At 45.2% G+C, this 15,800-nt stretch overlaps 1 protein-coding gene across 9 annotated transcripts in view; it reads right to left on the reverse strand.

The window, feature by feature from the left end:
- ARMC4 (armadillo repeat containing 4) overlaps nucleotides 1-15,800 on the reverse strand; it is a 207,887-nt gene that overhangs the window by 6,604 nt on the left and 185,483 nt on the right. The window lies entirely within an intron of this gene.

Here is a 15,800-nt window from a genome sequence, read left to right on the forward strand (position 1 = left end):
TCCTGGGAGTCGTGGTGGTGTGAGCGGGTGTGTGAGCTGACTGGTGAGGAGAGGGGTGAAGAGAGAGAGGCAGAGGGGGAGGAAGCGGGGGAAGGGGGCGGGCCAAGGGGGAGGTTGCCGGGGGGAGTGGGGGAGCAGTGGGGGGTGTTGGGGTGGGCTCGGGAGGGAGAGGGGCCGGTCCAGGGTAGGGTGGGGGTTGGAGAGGAGCTCTGGAGGGGGGAGAGGCGAGAGTTTCGGGTGGGTCGGCGAGTGGAGAGGGATCATCGTCAAAGGAAATTAGGGGCTTGGATGTAGGAGATGTCTGTTTGGCAAGAAGGATCTGGGAAGTGGAACAATCGACGCAGAGGGAAGGGCGGGGGCGTAAATACCAGAAGGCCTGGACGTAGGGGACCTCGGACCATTTACCCGTCCTGAGGCAGTAGTTATCTAAATCGCGGAGGATGTTGAAATCGAAAGTCCCTTCAGGAGGCCATTTAGATTGATTGTCTAGAGGGTACCGTGGCCAGGCCTCGGTGGAATAGAATACGAGCTGCCTGCGGCGGAGACCTTGAGAAAAGCTGAGTTTTGTCAAGTGGGCCAGGAGACACCCCAGGGGTGCCTTAGGATCTGGTTTGGATTCTGAAGTCCCCATGGCCTCCGGTCTGTCCCCAGGTGAACAGAGAAAGAGAGAGACGTCTCTGGTCTCAATCTCTGGTCACGGCGGATCGGAGAGCAGTCAGGCGGTTGGGACGTCTCCACAATCGCCCGAGGCTCGGAGGGAGGACGGAGGAGTCCCTGACGCGGCCGCAGTTAAGGACAGGGAGTTCGGTGGGTAGGGCCCCCGGGGGTCAAGGGGAACGAAGGGGGACTTACCCCGCTTCTGCCGGATCGGGTGGGTGAGCAGAGGTCCCCGGTCGTCCCCTGGGGGTGGGGAGGGGTGGCCCCGCGGTAATTTGTGGGGCTGGGTACCCCTCCCGGGTTTCGGCACCAAATGTAAGGAACGGCACCAAAAACGGAGGAGAGCTTAAATGAGCTTTATTTGGGAACGCTCCCCGGGCGAGGTTCACGAGAAAGGGGCCAGAGAAGTCGCACCCGGGTGCGGGCGTGAAGAAAATTTATCGGGGTGGACGCAGGGGAGGCGCTTGCTGTGTGAAGCAGCCCCCTTTTTTGGTAATCTTTCGGGTGTTGTGGCAATGTCAGGTGTCGGTTGCATCAGCCTCAGAGCCGTTGGTTCCGCACCTCGGGGAGCGGGAAGACCCGTCGGTTGCATCAGCCTCCTTGACGGGGGTTCTGTCTGGCTCCCTGGGCCCTTCCCCGGACCTGCTGGCCTTACACCGGTTTCTTAAGCCTCCTTATGACATCCATCCATTAAAACCATAACCTACTCTGTCTTCCCCGTGCCCTCACCTCTAACTGAGCCCTGCTGGAGACAATATGTGTGCAACAAGGCAAATGAACCCATCGTAAATCCAGCCCCAACGGGATCCTCTCACTGCCCAGCAATCTAAATATGTCTCTCTCTAATTAGGTCACTTCCTTGTTCTTTTCAATGCCCATTTAAAATCTCCATTCTTGGACTTCCCTGGTGGTGCAGTGGTTAAGAATCCGCCTGCCAGTGCAGGAGACATGGGTTCAAACCCTGGTCCAGGAGCAACTAAGCCCATGGACCACAACTACTGAGCCCGTGTGCAACAACTACTGAAGCCGGCGTGCCTAGAGCCCATGCTCTGCAACGAGAAGCCACCGCGATGAGAAGCCCACGCACCGCAACGAAGAGTAGCCCCCGCTCGCCGCAACTAGAGAAAGCCCACGCGCAGCAGTGAAGACCCAGTGCAGCCAAAAATAAATAAAAAGAATTACTCTCTTCTGAGTCAAGGAAACGGGGCCTTTTAGGGGAGCTCACGCCGTGTGAGTTTTGCATTGTTAACATAATTAAACAAGGAGGCCGTTAGGTGAGGTGGTTCTAATGCCCTGGTAGCCTTCATAAGCAAAGCAAAACCTCAGCTAGAGTCAATGCACTTGAATCTGAGAAAATACAACTTAAAAACAACCAATCACAAATCACCAGCCAGGCTTTCCCAAATAAGGCAACTACTTAAGCTATGGCCAATCAAGTCACTTCCTTGCTTTGCTTCCACCTCTTTGAAACGGAGCAGGACCCTATGGTGCTTGCCCCCCATGTTCTCAGCCTGCCTTTTGTCTGTGGAAACACTTTAGCCAAAGAATAAGTTTAATCAGAGAAGGGAGAAAATGCAGAAACAAAGGAAAACAGTCCAACAAGACTAAATAAAAATAGTTTAGTCATTAAGCAAAGTCAAGGACCTTTAGTTCCTCTTCAAGGGCTATAGATGCTGTTCTGAGCCATGTCCTGTGAGCTGTCCTGTAGGTACTGAAGCCCCACCAGGTGGGAGAAGTTAACCTCATGATGACCTGACTGTAGCCATGACAGAAGCTGCCACGATTCCAAGAGCTGGCCTCCAAGAAATGGGAACAAACCAACCCTGGAACTAAAGACTAAATGTACTTAAACGATCAAGATGACTCTGGTCAGACCACCGCGTGACCAATGTCAAGATGACCGTCAGAGCTGACCGTGCTGTTTCTGCACAGAGCCCCCTCTCTCCGTCTATAAAAGCTCTTGTCCCCTGATTGTCAGGGGGGTGTGGGAGGGAGTAGGCCCTTGGACAGGGGTCCACCCTCCCCCCACCCCCTATCAGGTTACCAGCATCCAAAATAAAGCAGACTTTCCTTTCCACCAACGTTGCCTCTTCATTGGCTTCTGAGTGACAAGCAGCCGGACCCCACTTTTGGTAACATCTTCTCTATAAACCCCCCTGGCTCCTGTTGGTGGAGCCTCCTAACCCCGCCCCCCGACTCCTGTTGGTGGAGCCTCCTAACCCCACCCCGGCTCCTGTTGGTGGAGCCTCCTAACCGCCCCCCCCCCGCTCCTGTTGGTGGAGCCTCCTAACCCCCCCCCCAGCTCCTGTTGGTGGAGCCCTCCTAACCCCGCCCCGGCTCCTGTTGGCGGAGCCTCCTAACCATTTTCAATCTGGTGCCGCCTGATTTGAATCAATGTTTGCTCAAACAGACTCTTGTAAATGCCTCCGTTTATCTTTTAAGAGCGTTATTGCGAGTTTTTCTCCAGCATCATTCAATAACCTAGGCGTAGGATGTAGGACAGAGGACATATATTATAGGACTGTAATTCATCTGAACAGCCATGCAGTCTGGGCTGGGCTGGAAGGGAAGTAAAACAGAAGTCTACTGATAATCTGGGAGAAATAGGGAGACCTCAGTGAGGTAGGAAAACAGTGTTAGTGGGAATGACGCACAGGAAGAAGTGGAAAAATAGGACATTATAGTCTGAGAATGGATTATTTGGAGTTGAAGATTTACAGATAAGGTTGTCTTGAGAATTGACCAAGTCTGGGATGTGGCCATGGGAATATAGGTCAGTATAACATTGTTACACAGTTTTATACACAAACACACACACACGAACACAATTTATATTCTCATTCTCTGTCTCTTTCTCTCTGCAGAAGAGGAAATAGTGGAAAAGTGGAAGGAAGAACAGAGTAGTAGCCAGCTCTCCTTGGCTACTGTAGCACGTAGCTTAAAAGTCTTTTTATAGCAGCTCACACTTGAACCCCTTTCCTAGCTTGTAGCTTTCAACTCTTGATCTACAGTTTGGTATTTTTACCAATCTACTTATTTGTTTATGCCTCACTTTACTATTATATGAAACCTTTTAAAGCAGACATGACGATATGAAATTTAGACTGTCTCTTCTGAATGTGTATTTAGCACAGAAGTTCATCCACCACTTTTTTTTCATGCTCTCACGGATTTTGGTCTCCCACCTCATCACTGTAACCTTCCGTTATCCTCATGTGTGGAGCGCTTGCTGTAAACGTGGGGCGTTTACGCTGCCGTATCATTACTAAATCATTAACTAAGAGCATCCCAGGCTTGACGTCGAGGAAGCCTAAATACTCCTCTATTCTCAGAGGGGCCTGTTTCCCCCTTCATTCTACTTTCCAATCTTCAGATTAGTTATTTTATCAAAACCAAACGTTCCAATCAGTTTCTCGGCAAATGATATGATCACTTGAGGGTATTCTCCCTCCTTTTCCCAAGTACAACAGATGATTAATATGAGTTCGTAAGTTCCCTCGTTGATCCCACTGTCTTATAAAATACAGCATTAACATTCTCCCACCAGTCTAAATCACTTTAATAGACAATATTTATTACTATATTATTTTTTAAAATTATAGTCATGTCATCATAATGAAGAATGTCAGTTACCTGTAGATGTTTCTGGGCCCTGGATTAGGGGGCCTGATGCCACCTTAAAAGCTTGATTTCTACAAGCAAATGGGATGTAGAAATGGTCCAGTGTCCAACTGCCCTGCACATGCTATTCAGAAAGCTGGAGGACAACAGGGGCAGGGACTCGGTGCGGAGAACGCACCTAAGCTCGCCTCGCGGGGACGGCCTGCCTCACTCTGCTCTAGTCTCGGGCCTCTCCTGCAGCAGTTTTTGTTGTTGGTTTTTTAAATCCAGGGAGAAGTGAAGTGAAGCTCTAGCTGTGAACCCCAACTACCTGAGTGAGGAACTAGACGGCTCCTTATACTGTCCAGCTCCTCTGCAGAAAAGGCAGCGTCAAATAGTAGTCAAGGCCGTGGGCTTTGAGGTTGCAGCTGCTTGGATTTGTATCCTGACTTCTCCACTTACTGGGTAAGTTACGGAACCTTTCAGCTCTGCCTTCTCATGTGTTTAATAGGATCACCTACCTCTGAGGGTCATCGTGAAGATGGATGAGACAGTACACACCTTTAAAAGTGCTCGACCACCTGTGTTCACAGGCTCTCGCGGTCTCTCTGTCTTGTGATCTTTGTATCCCCCCCTCCCCTCTTCCAGTTCTGTCTGATTGTTCCCTGAGGCCGTGTGTGAGGGGGAAACTGGAGAAGCACAGGCAGGGAGACTTTACAGCAGAAAGGGCAGAGGATTCCTCGTGGAGAGAAGCAACAACAGATGGGAAGGAAAGGGGAAAGGCTGAGAGGGCAGAGGATCCACCCGGTGTTGAAGAGAGGGTTTGGAGAGGTTGGAGTAGGGGCTCATTCGGGAGCAACTTCAGAGAGAGAGATACTGAGTGGAACAAAGGTAGGAGATTTTAGAGAGCTTAACAGTGCTCTTAACAGAGCGGGACTGTGCTCTCTAGCTTCGAGAGAGAGGGAAACCAGGATAACAATTACTTTCGATTGCTCCTTGGTGGCCAGTTTTGTGTGTCTCGGACTGCATGTCCCAGTCACGAATGGACCGTGAGGGGCTTGGCTTCATCCAGGTTATGCGCTCGAATGCCGTAAACCAAGGGCCCAGGACAAAGCAGGTGCTCCGTAATCGCCATCCATGGTCACGGTGATTTCTTCACCAGTTCCAAAGTCTGTTCTGGCATTTATTCTTCGGAGCCCAGCCCCGGTTCGTTTGAGAACGAGGAAGCAGGCATTTTGGCCCTGTGGTCCCTCTGCCCCTGTCAGCACTTGCTCCAGGCCCTACCTTGTCTCTGGTTGACACCGTGGGTACCAATGGTCCACGCTTCACCTGGCCTCAGCCGCTGCCACCACCGCCTGGCACGGCTCCCTTAGAAAGCAGCCCATTGGCTGATACTGCCAAAAACGGGCCGGTGTTTTTCCCACGCTCACCCTCAGACCTGGGCGTTGTTCTGTGGTTCCCTCTCCAGCTTTCCAGGAGTCAGGTGCATTTATTCCCAAGCCCTTGATGCCAGTTACATAATTTCAAATTACATAAACCAGTGAACAGTGAGTGTGAAATGTCTGGCATGCTGTTGGCACCTGTGTCTGGGACAGAGCCTGTGGCGTGCTGGCGGCCGCGGGAGTCTACTGGACAGGGCTGCTGGGAGGGCATATGCCCTGTGCCGTCACACACGCTATGTTAGAACACAGCGTTCGGTCAATGCCAGTACCTTTTATGACCCAACTGCATAAATGACTTTGTTACCGAACTTCTACTCCTGAGTGCATCAAAAGGACTACCACTCTTTGGGGAATTAATTTTGCCTCAGTTTCTTGCTCTCACCATGAGGTTTCCTTCCATATCCAGTATGGTGGTGAGTGAATGTTTAGCCTAAAAACTTGATCAGGGGAGCCCAGCAGTCCAGTGTTTTAAATGACTAAAATGTAGACAAGGGTGAAAGGTTTAAAAATAGATGAAAGGAGAAAAGCATGGCTTAGAAAGGTACGTGCGGTAGAGGTGACAGCTGCCCCCTTAAACATAGCTTCAGTGACTCACTGGCCTCAGGCCACAGGCTACCTGATGTTTGTACAGCGTGAAATAGTTTCATTAGCTACCAGGCTTACTACGGGCCAGGCGCTGGGATTTTTTCTTTGTTGGTTAATCTTATCCTGCTCTGGCCATTTTCCCTACCCAGGAACATTCCCAATCAAGGGTGCAGAGTCGGAAGTGTAACATTCTCTGCCTGATAAAGGCGTGAAGGGCTCGATCCTTGAGAGGCATTGCTAGGACCCTCTCTGGGTGATGCTGACCTCTGAATTTATTTTCCCTGAACTTCATTTTGCCGTTAATGAATGCTACTCGTTGTATTGTTAATACATCCAGAGGCTGTGTAGCTAATGCTGCTTTACAAATTGAGTAAGGATGTGCGACTTTCCCAAACCATTATCTGAACAACATGTACTGTGTATGTGTCTTGGTTTTGAATTAGGCTCAGGAATATGTTTTTCTTAAGAGCTTCACAGGCAAACTAGGGCACCCAGGGGAACGCTTTAAAATGACTATAAACAGCCACGTAATGGAAACTTAGTGCAAAATCCTGCATTTGAGGGGCAGCTAACCGAAAGTAAAGAGCAGCATGTTTTCAACTCACTAACACACATGGCAAGGGGAAGGTGGTATGTGATACTTTGCGATCATCACTTAAAAGGAGTACTTTCTTTAGGAAGGTGAGGTGCAAACTGGGTACAAGTGATTATGGAATTGGTATGCATTTTTTTTCCAGTATGTATTTTTTGATTTGTAGACTTTTTCCAACTATAAAAACATTTAAAAATCTTATAAGGAGGAAAAACACCTCAGATTTACCTTTCTGAAGTGTTCCTTTCAAAAACTTTCCCCTTTTTCATCCTCCCCGTCCCCCAAACGTACCCAGAGGCCTTCAGTGTACTGGGAGTTTCATATATACACTGAAGGAAAACCAGCTCCCTTGCTTTAGAACTTAAGTGCACAGAGCACTTTAAAACATCATCCAAACACATAACTTTTCAGAGCGTTGGTGTGAACGAGGACGCGGGGAGGTGCACCGAGAGTGGTCTGTGGATTGGGCACACAAGTACTCCTTCCACTGGCAAAGGCTTTGATCACAAGGCACACACCCTCAGAATGCAGCTGTGACCCGAGCTTCACATCCCCTGGAAGGTGAGACCAAGGTAGCAAGGGAATCGGGGTCTGCGTCCAATTTCTACTTTTACAACTAACAGTTCATGACTTTGTGTAATATTTCAGTTGTATGAAAAGTACGTACGAAAAATGCCAATTTGAGTGATAACAGATTTTCTTGTGGTTTGACCTGACGTTGTTCGGGTGAACCCAGGCTGGGAATAGGAGTTCTCCTTAGTGCCGGAGGAGCGCTGAAATACCTGCATGCACGCCGAGCTCAGCGGGTTTTCCAGAAAACTCTGGCGCTCCCAGAGCTGATCTGAACCCTTCTTCTGCTGTCAGTTTCCCAGGCACTGAGGTGAGGTTTGCGCGACCCAGGAACACACGACGCCTCTGGACCCTGTCCTCCGGACCGGTGGCCTCCTGGCTGTCCGGCAGGCTGTGCTCTGCTGAGGAGATGCTCAGTGGGTCCCGACCCCAATTCTGAGCCTTGGGAACTCATTTCACGTGGCCGCTCCCCAGAGCCATGGGCCTCAAAACACATTTTACGTTTGCTGGTTGGGGCAAAACTTTTGATTCTGCTTTTCAGTGAAGTGGAGCAAGGAGCTTGCCTTTGCATGGTGTCTGCTTGCCTCTGGGTGACGGGAGCACACGCCCTGTGATCCAAGGGCCATGTCCACAGAGCTTGGGAGGGGTCTGCTGCTTCCATCCACTGCCCTTTCTGTGTAGACGTTCCTTCACACTGGAGTAGGTTTGTCCTCCGGTTTTCCCTCAGGTTGTCTTTACATGAGCCTTCCACTAGAGCGCCGTTGTGCCCAGATACACACACACACACAGGAGATTAGAGTGTTGGGTCTGGTGTCCTGGGTGGGAGAAACAGGTCACATAACAAAGAGTGCCCTAACAGCCCTCGGCTACAGAATGCTAGAAATGGAGAATGACTTGGTTTCTGGCTGGATCAGAGTTCATGGGACCCTGTTCTGTACTAGAGGAAAAGGAAGCGACAAGTCTCTGCACGCCCCAGGCAGAAGCTCACGGTGTCACTTCGAACAGCTTCAAGTCACTCTTCCATTTTGCTTCCTATCAAATATAAAGAACATTTGTGTCTACGGAGGTTTCCCAGATAAGAATGCCAAAGAAAAGATAGGGTAAGGATGGATAAAAAGACACACATGGACACAGTTGTTTAGAATTGCATTTTGCTATTGGGTAGATCAAAGTGACAAAGATAATTCTCTCGAGTAAAAAAGAAAAAAGAACGCGCCCATAGATGATGGAATGTAGTGGCTGTGAGTTCACACCTGGGGTTCAGACAGTCTGGTTTTCAGTCTTATATTCTCCTCACTGTGTACGACCTGGGGTAACTTTCCCTGAGCCTCAGGTTTTATCCTTTTCTTTTTTTATGTTTTCATTTGTGTAAGTACATGTTTTTGCTTTATTGTGGCATACTATGCCAAGTAGGATTTCTACGTGATACATTTTTTTGAATTTTATTTATTTTTTTATACAGCAGGTTCTTACTAGTCATCCATTTTATACATATTAGTGTATACACGTCAATCCCAATCTCCCAATTCATCCCACCACCACCCCACCCTGCCACTTTCCCCCCTTGGTGTCCATACGTTTGTTCTCTGCATCTGTGTCTCAATTTCTGCCCTGCAAACTGGTTCATCTGTACCATTTTTCTAGGTTCCATATATAAGCGTTAATATACGATATTTGTTTTTCTCTTTCTGACTTACTTCACTCTGTGTGACAGTCTCTAGGTCCATCCACATCTCTACAAATGACTCGATTTCATTCCTTTTTATGGCTGAGTAATATTCCAATGTATATATGTACCACATCTTCTTTATCCATTCATCTGATGATGGGCATTTAGGATGCTTCCATGTCCTGGCTATTGTAAATAGTGCTGCAATGAATATCAGGGTGCATGTGTCTTTTTGAATTATGGTTTTCTCTGGGTATATGCCCAGTAGTGGGATTGCTGGGTCATATGGTAGTTCTATTTTTAGTTTTTTAAGGAACCTCCATGCTGTTCTCCATAGTGGCTGTATCAGTTTACATTCCCACCAACAGTGCAAGAGGGTTCCCTTTTCTCCACACCCTCTCCAGCATTTGTTGTTTGTAGATTTTCTGATGATGCCCATTCTAACTGGTGTGAGGTGGTACCTCATTGTAGTTTTGATTTGCATTTCTCTAATGATTAGTGATGTTGAGCAGCTTTTCATGTGCCTATTGGCCATCTGTATGTCTTCTTTGAAGAAATGTTTATTTAGATCTTCTGCCCATTTTTGGATTGGGTGGTTTGTTTTTTTAATATTGAGCTGCATGAGCTGTTTATATGTTTTGGAGATTAATCCTTTGTCCATTGATTTGTTTGCAAATATTTTCTTCCATTCTGAGGATTGTCTTTTCGTCTTGTTTGTAGTTTTCTTTGCTGTGCAAAAACTTTTAAGTTTCATTACATCCCATTTGTTTATTTTTGTTTTTATTTTCATTACTCTAGGAGGTGGATCAAAAAAGATCTTGCTGTGATTTATGTCAAAGAGTGTTCTGCCTATGTTTTCCTCTAAGAGTTTTATAGTGTCCAGTCTTACATTTAGGTCTCTAATCCATTTTGAGTTTATTTTTCTGTATGGTGTTAGGGAGTGTTCTAATTTCATTCTTTTACATGAAGCTGTCCAGTTCTCCCAGCACCACTTATTGAGGAGACTGTCTTTTCTCCATTGTATATCCTTGCCTCATTTGTCATAGATTAGTTGACCACAGGTGCATGGGTTTACCTCTGGGCTTTCTATCCTGTTCCATTGATCTATATTTCTGTTTTTGTGCCAGTACCCTATTGTCTTGATTGCTGTAGCTTTGTAGTATAGTCTGAAGTCTGAGTACCTAATATCTCCAGCTCTGTTTTTTTCCCTCAAGATTGCTTTGGCTATTTGGGGTCTTTTGTGTCTCCATAAGAATTTTAAGATTTTTTGTTCTAGTTCTGTAAAAAAAAATGCCATTGGTAATTTGATAGGGATTGCATTGAATCTGTATATTTCTTTGGGTAGTAGTCATTTTCACAATACTAATTCTTCCAATCCAAGAACATGGCATATCTCTCCATCTGTTTGTTTCATCTTTAATTTCTTTATCAGTGTCTTATAGGTTTCTGAGTACAGGGCTTTTACCTCCTTAGGTAGGTTTATTCCTAGGTATTTTATTCTTTTTGTTGCATTGGTAAATGGGAGTGTTTCCTTAATTTCTCTTTCAGATTTTTCATCATTAGTGTATAGGAACGCAAGAGATTTCTGTGCATTAACTTTGTATCCTGCAACTTTACCAAATTCATTGCTTAGCCCTAGTAGTTTTCTGATGGCATCTTTAGGATTCTCTATGTATAGTATCGTGTCATCTTCAAACAGTGACAGTTTTACTTTCTCTCTTCCAATTTGGATTCCTTTTTATTTCTTTTCCTTCTCTGACTGCTGTGGCTAGGACTTCCAAAACTATTTTGAATAATAGTGGTGAGAGTGGACATCCTTGTCTTGCTCCTGACCTTAGAGGAAATGCTTTCAGTTTTTCACCATTGAGAATGCTGTGGCCTTTATTATGTTGAGGTAGGTTCCCTCTATGCCAGCTTTCTGGAGAATTTTTTTATCATAAATGGGTGTTGGATTTTGTCAAAAGCTTTTTCTGCATCTATTGAGATGATCTTATGATTTTTCTTCTTCAGTTTGTTAATATGGTGTATCACATTGATTGATTTGCATATATCAAAGAATCCTTGCATCCCTGGGATAAATCCCACTTGATCATGGTGTATGATCCTTTTAATGTGTTGTTGGATTCTGTTTGCGAGTATTTTGTTGAGGGTTTTTGCATGTATATTCATGAGTGATATTGGTCTGTAAATTTCTTTTTTTGTAGTATCTTTGTCTGGTTTTGGTATCAGGGTGATGGTGGCCTCATAGAATGAGTTTGGTATTGTTCCTTCCTCTGCCATTTTTTGGAAGAGTTTGAGAAGGATGGGTGTTAGCTCTTCTCCAAATGTTTGATAGAATGCACCTGTGAAGCCATGTGGTCCTGTACTTTTGTTTGTTGGAAGATTTTTAATCACAGTTTCAATTTCATTACTTGTGATTGGTCTGTTCATATTTTCTATTTCTTCCTGGTTCAGTCTTGGAAGGTGATACCTGTCTAAGAATTTGTCCATTTCTTCCAGGTTGTCCATTTTACTGATGTAGAGTTGCTTGTAGTAGTCTCTTAGGATGCTTTGTATTTCTGCAGTGTCTGTTGTAACTTCCCCTTTTTCATTTCTAATTTTATTGATTTGAGTCCTCTCCCTCTTTTTCTTGATGAGTCTGGCTAATGGTTTATCAATTTTGTTTATGTTCTCAAAGAAACAACTTTTAGTTTTATTGATCTTTGCTATTGTTTTCTTTGCTTCTATTTCATTTATTCCTGCTCTGATCTCATGATTTCTTTCCTTCTACTAACTTTGGGTTTTGTTTGTTCTTCTTTCTCTAGTTCTTTTAGGTGGAAGGTTAGATTGTTTAATTGAGATGTTTGTTGTTTCTTGAGGTAGGATTGTATTGCTATAAACTTCCCTCTTAGAACTGCTTTTGCTGCATCCCATAGGTTTTGGATCGTCGTGTTTTCATTGTCATTTGTCTCTAGGTATTTTTTGATTTCCTCTTTGATTTCTTCACTGATCTCTTGGTTATTCAGTAACATATTGTTTAGCCTCCATGTGTTTGTGTTTTTTACGTTTTTTTCTCTGTAATTCATTTCTAATCTCATAGCACTGTGGTCAGAAACAATGCTTGATATGATTTCAATATTCTTTTTTTTTTTTTTTTTTTTTTTATGCGTTACGCGGGCCTCTCACCGTTGTGGCCTCTCCCGTTGCGGAGGACAGGCTCCGGACGCGCAGGTTCAGCGGCCATGGCTCACGGGCCCAGCCGCTCCGCGGCATGTGGGATCTTCCCAGACCGGGGCACGAACCCGCGTCCCCTGCACCGGCAGGCGGACTCTCAACCACTGCGCCACCAGGGAAGCCCGATTTCAATATTCTTAAATTTACTGAGGCTTGATTTGTGACCCAAGATGTGATCTATCCTGGAGAATGTTCCGTGTGCACTTGAGAAGAAAGTGTAATCTGCTGTTTTTGGATGGAATGTCCTATAAATATCAATTAAATCTATCTGGTCTATTGTGTCATTTAAAGCTTGTGTTTCCTTATTAATTTTCTGTTTGGATGATCTGTCCATTGGTGTAAGTGAGGTGTTAAAGTCCCCCACTATTATTGTGTTAGTGTCGATTTCCTCTTTTATAACTGTTAGCAGTTGCCTTATGTATTGAGGTGATCCTATGTTGGGTGCATATATAATTGTTGTATCTTCTTGGATTGATCCCTTGATCATTATGTAGTGTCCTTCCTTGTCTCTTGTAACATTCTTTATTTTAAAGTCTATTTTATCTGATATGAGTATTGCTACTCCAGCTTTCTTTTGATTTCCATTTGCATGAAATATCTTTTTCATCCCCTCACTTTCAGTTTGTATGTGTCCCTAGGTCTGAAGTGGGTCTCTTGTGTACAGCATATATATGGGTCTTGTTTTTGTATCCATTCAGTGAGCCTTTGTCTTTTGGTTGGAGCATTTAATCCATTCACGTTTAAGGTAATTATCGATGTGTATGTTCCTATTACCATTTTCTTAATTGTTTTGGGTTTGTTACTGTAGGTCCTTTAATTCTCTTGTGTTTACCACTTAGAGAAGTTCCTTTAGCATTTGTTGTAGAGCTGGTTTGGTGGTGCTGAATTCTCTTAGCTTTTGCTTGTCTGTGAAGCTTTTGATTTCTCCATCGAATCTGAATGAGATCCTTGTTGGGTAGAGTAGTCTTGGTTGTAGGTTCTTCCCTTTCATCACTTTAAATATGTCATGTCACTCCCTTCTGGCCTGTAGAGTTTCTGCTAAGAAATCAGCTGTACATCTTATGGGAGTTCTCTTATATGTTATTTGTCATTTTTCCCTTGCTGCTTTCAATAATTTTTCTGTGTCTTTAATTTTTGCCAACTTGATTACTATGTGTCTCAGCATGTTTCTCCTGGGTTTATCCTGTATGGGACTGTCTGTGCTTCCTGCACTTGGGTGGCTATTTCCTTTCCCATGTTAGGGAAGTTTTTGACTATAATCTCTTCAAATATTTTCTCAGGTCCTTTCTCTGTCTCTTCTCCTTCTGGGATCCCTATAATGCAAATGTTGCTGCAATTATTGTTGTCCCAGAGGTCTCTTAGGGTGTCTTCATTTCTTTTCATTCTTTTTTCTTTATTCTGTTCTGCAGCAGTGAATTCCACCATTCTGTCTTCCAGGTCACTTATCCGTTCTCCTACCTCAGTTATTCTGCTATTGATTCCTTCTAGTGTAGTTTTCATTTCAGTTACTTGGTGTTCATCTCTGTTTGTTTGTTCTTTAATTCTTCTGTGTCTTTGTTAAACATTTCCTGCATCTTCTCGATCTTTTCCTCCATTCTTTTTCTGAGGTCCTGGATCACCTCACTATCATTATTCTGAAATCTTTTTCTGGAAGGTTGCCTATCTCCACTTCATTTCGTTGTTTTTCTTGTGCTTTATCTTGTTCCTTCATCTGGTGCATAGCTCTCTGCCTTTTCATGTTGTCTATCTTTCTGTGAATGTGGTTTCTGTTCCACAGGCTGCAGGACTGTAGTTCTTCTCGCTTCTGCTGTCTGCCTTCTGGTGGATGAGGCTATTTAAGAGGCTTGTGCAAGTTTCTTGATGGGAGGGACTGGTGGTGGGTACAGGTGGGTGTTGCTCTGGTGGGCAGAGCTCAGTAAAACTTTAATCCTGTTGTCTGCTGATGGGTGGGGCTGGGTTCCCTCCCTGTTGATTGTTTGGCTTGAGGTGACCCAACACTGGAGCCTACCCGGGCTCTTTGGTGGGGCTAATGGCGGACTCTGGGAGGGCTCACGCCAAGGAGTACTTCCCAGAACTTCTGCTGCCAGTGTCCTTGTCCTCACAGTGAGCCACAGCCACCCCCCGCCTCTGCGGGAGACACTCCGACACTAGCAGGTAGGTCTGGTTCAGTCTCCTATGGGGTCACTGCTCCTTCCGCTGGGTCCCGATGCACACTCTACTTTGTGTGTGCCCTCCAAGAATGGAGTCTCTGTTTCCCCCAGTCCTGCCGAAGTCCTGCAATTAAATCCCGCTAGCCTTCAAAGTCTGACTCTCTAGGAATTCCTCCTCCTATTGCTGGACCCCCCAGGTTGGGAAGCCTGACGTGGGACTCAGAACCTTCACTCCAGTGGGTGGACTTCTGTGGTATAAGTGTTCTCCAGTTTGTGAGTCACCCACCCAGCAGTTATGGGATTTGATTTTACTGTGGTTGCGCCCCTCCTGCCGTCTCGTTGTGGCTTCTCCTTTGTCTTTGGATGTGGGGCATCTTTTTGGTGAGTCCCAGCGTCTTCCTGTCGATGGTTGTTCAGCAGCTAGTTGTGATGCCACAGTGCTCTCACAAGAGGAAGTGAGCGCACGTCCTTCTACTCCCCCATCTTTGAGTCTCAGTTTTCTTATCAGTAAAATCAGGATTTGCAGTAATGCCATTTTGATGGGATAGACGTGGGGATTCAATGAGATGATGAATGTAAAGTGCTTATACTACATGCTCATAAAGGGGGATCCTTTTTATTACTATTGTTTGTTGTTGTCGTGAATTGGAGGTTGTTTGTTGTTGAGTAGAGAGATTCAAATCAAACTTGCTGTCAGCTCACTTTCTCTGCTAGAGTTCCAACTGGACTGATCCAAATATGCGATTTTAATCTAATTATGTTGGAAATTAATGTTAACAAGAGGTTTGTGGTGTCCTGTTAAGTGAACAAAAACATACGGCAAGGAGGTTGCACTAACACGTCTGTGTTCATTCTAAGACATGATGAGTTCTGTTCAGGTGAGAGTCCCTCCTGAGTCAGTCTCTAGTCCAGAAGGACATCAGGCCCCCACGGATGAACAAAGGCATATAGTAGATAAGTAAAATGGGATAAATGCCTTGGATCTGGAATATATTTGCAACGGGAAATAGGAGAAGTTGGAAGAATTTTAAATATTCACGGAAATGTAAGGCTAAACTATATAACTTATTAATTTATATTATAAAAAGACAGAGCTCACCCACACCTCTTGTGTTATTAGAATAATAAAACTTCTCTAGCTCCTTCCTGCAAAAGGACTATCCTATAAACTCAGTTGCAAGGCTGGCCAGAACTCAAATGCATTTTCACTCAAGTATTTTTCTTCCTATTGGGTTGGCAAATGTTAAGGGTAACTCAGTCTAAGTGAAGGAAGGTGGAGAAGATGGTAGAGAAGGGAAATAAACTGATAATTTAGTATTTTA

The sequence above is a fragment of the Phocoena sinus genome, chromosome 2 (assembly GCF_008692025.1).
Source record: "Phocoena sinus isolate mPhoSin1 chromosome 2, mPhoSin1.pri, whole genome shotgun sequence".
NCBI classification, from domain to species: Eukaryota; Metazoa; Chordata; class Mammalia; order Artiodactyla; family Phocoenidae; genus Phocoena; species Phocoena sinus.